At 35.7% G+C, this 2,807-nt stretch overlaps 1 pseudogene; it reads left to right on the top strand.

Moving 5' to 3' along the window:
- Positions 1 to 1,363: 1,363 nt before the first annotated feature.
- Positions 1,364 to 1,983, top strand: LOC143596451 (basic leucine zipper 43 pseudogene; annotated as a pseudogene).
- Positions 1,984 to 2,807: the final 824 nt, after the last annotated feature.

The following is a 2,807-nucleotide window of genomic DNA, read 5'->3' as shown; positions in this document are numbered from 1 at the left end:
CACCCCTACCAAATTTCATCAAAATGTGATGGATTTGGGGTTGGTGATGTGACACAATTTGATTGGGTGAAGTGTGTGAGGAGATTTACACCACCCTTCCCCCTAAGGCCAAGTGTAGTGGACGTGAGTTTGGGCAACATTTGGGCGCGAATGGGCTAGAACACCCCCCCCCCCGGCGATAAGTGGGCGAAAAGGGGCGGGGGCGGCTTGTATTTGTCGCCGTGATGTTTAAAAAATAATATTATTATATTCAAATGACCGTTTGCAACGGTAAAATTTAAAAAAAAATTATTTAATTAAAACTATATATATATATATATATATATATATAAACATACACCTTCTTCTCCATTTCATACACAATTCATACCTAAATTCTTCAAAAAATCTAGCAAAATGAATCCTACAAACAACCCGAACCAACCGAATTCGGTGGAACTCACCGCTACCCTGAGAGAAATCATCAAAAAACACAAAAAGTGTAAAAGTGTGTCGAGGAACTCAACGATGCCATGAGAGAAAGCAACAAACAACACGAAAAGATTGCCGCTATGTTGAAATTGCGGAAAATGAGTGAAGAATACGAATCCCTCAAAGCGGCCGGGTTACACGAAGAGGCTGCATTATTGCAACGACAACAAATTGAAAAACTACTCAAATATTATGGATATTAGTATTTTTTTAAGTTATGAATTTTTTTAATTTTAGTTATGTATTTTTTTTAGTTATGTTTTTTTGTATTTCTTTTTAATTTTAATGCATTTTTATTTAATTATTTAAATAAATTGGTTTTTATTTGTTTAGTTTAATTATAAAAAGAAAATAATAAAAAAAGATACCGTGAGCCTAATTTGTAGCCCCAACGCCATTACATCACAAAAACAAATTCACACTCCTTGCTGACCGGACGTCACGTGTCACAATTCGCCATCATTTGTAGCTCATCCACTACGCATAGCCTAATAGTGTTAATTCTGGTGTTAACATAATACTGTAAAGATTCTTACAATTATCAGGTTAAAAATTGTTGTATAAGATCTCACCTCCTGTAAATTTATGTGTGTCATACGCACACTTTCCGAATACTTTCACAAAAGAGAATGACAAAATAAAAAACTGGTTCTAGTTTTATTGTTTTCATTAAAATGACATTTTATGTTTACGTTTTATACCTAATCATCATACTATCGGTTTCGAAAAGAAAGCGTATATTATTAAAACAAGTTCGTTTATAGGGAAATTATGGTTAATCATTCATTCCCTGTATGTCATACAGACATACAAGGCCACTTTATGCATGTGGGATCTTTTTGCATACTATAAAATGGCCTCCTTAGTCCTTACCTAATCTTCATCTTCATCTTCATCTTCATCTTCCAACCACAACTTTAACCAAATTTGCCCCAACTTATAATTGATAATTTATAGCCATGCAAGCAAGTGACTTCCACTACGTAATTCCACAAACCCAGAATCTTAACACAACAAATATAGTCATGGACCTAAACAATTCAACACCCTTCCCATTCGACGCTAACATGTTCTCGAATCCCAACCCGTTTTACCAGCTCGGGGAACTTAACCAACAGTCTATCTACTCAACTTCTGACGAAGCAGACGAACAACAGCTGAGTCTTATCAATGAGAGGAAGCGGAGGAGGATGATATCTAACCGAGAGTCGGCACGCAGATCGCGTATGCGCAAGCAGAAACACCTGGATGAACTTTGGTCACTGGTTGTGTGGCTCCGAAGTGAGAACCAACAAATTATGGACAAACTGAATAGCTTCTCGGAGGCGCATGATCGGGTTGTTCAAGAGAACACTCAGCTTAAGGAGGAAGTCTCTGGACTGCGTCAAATGGTAACTGCCACTAATTATCCTACTAATTTAACAGAGGTCCAATGCAACGATGGTTATGTCAGAAATGAATCTTCAAACCACTCTGTGTCAAGCTCCTCAAACTTAATCTAAACCAGGCCTATAGTTATATATTTTCCTTTGTTATTTATGTCACTTACTGCGTATTGTACGTGTAGAGTAAGACATCAGAGGGATGTAGTAAATTAATTAACTTCTTTATGTTACCACGCATTTGAATAAATAAACTAGCTTGGTGGTATGTAATAGTTTCTATTGTTGGATTGATAAGAAAATATATAGTATTAATTACAAATACTGTAAGCTTGCATCCACGTACACATGACTCGGAAAGCCAGGACTGGAATTCGAACGAAGCGGGATTTACTTAATATTCAGAGTCGTGTTTCGAATATTTGAAATTGATCCTTAAGCGAACCAAGTCGTATAATTCATGTAAAAAAGGGAAAGAGATTCACCCGTCTGGTTTTGAAGAAATCCAAGCATAGATAAAAATATGCATGCCACAACGAATTACTATAGATTTAATTAAACATCGTATTTTGTAATTCCATAATAGGAAAACAAAATATACTGGAAAGTAATTATAATAGCATAATAATAAGTTAATAAATGACCATCTAAAACTTAAATCGTTTAAGCCTATTTTAGAAGTATCCAAGGAAAAAAGAAAAATGGTGATGGTCTCCACTCTGTTAGGGGCGTTCTTCGGGTTTCGGGTTTTTCGGGTCGGGTTATTTGGGTTTTAATGTTTTAAATCTTGATCCGAAACCCAACCCAAATCTTTCACAGGTTTTTCGGGTTAGGGTAATTCGGGTTCGGGTTTTTCGGGTTGGGTTAATTCGATTTCGTGTATCCTAGAAAAAATCACGAAACCAAAAAAATTTTAAAACTATGATGCTAAAATTAAAACACAATATTCTTCTT

This window comes from Bidens hawaiensis, unplaced genomic scaffold (assembly GCF_021521415.1).
Source record: "Bidens hawaiensis isolate Kalapana, Puna unplaced genomic scaffold, B.hawaiensis_p1.1 tig00046434_1, whole genome shotgun sequence".
In the NCBI taxonomy this organism is placed as follows: Eukaryota; Viridiplantae; Streptophyta; class Magnoliopsida; order Asterales; family Asteraceae; genus Bidens; species Bidens hawaiensis.
This window is presented reverse-complemented; position numbering and strand designations above follow the sequence as displayed.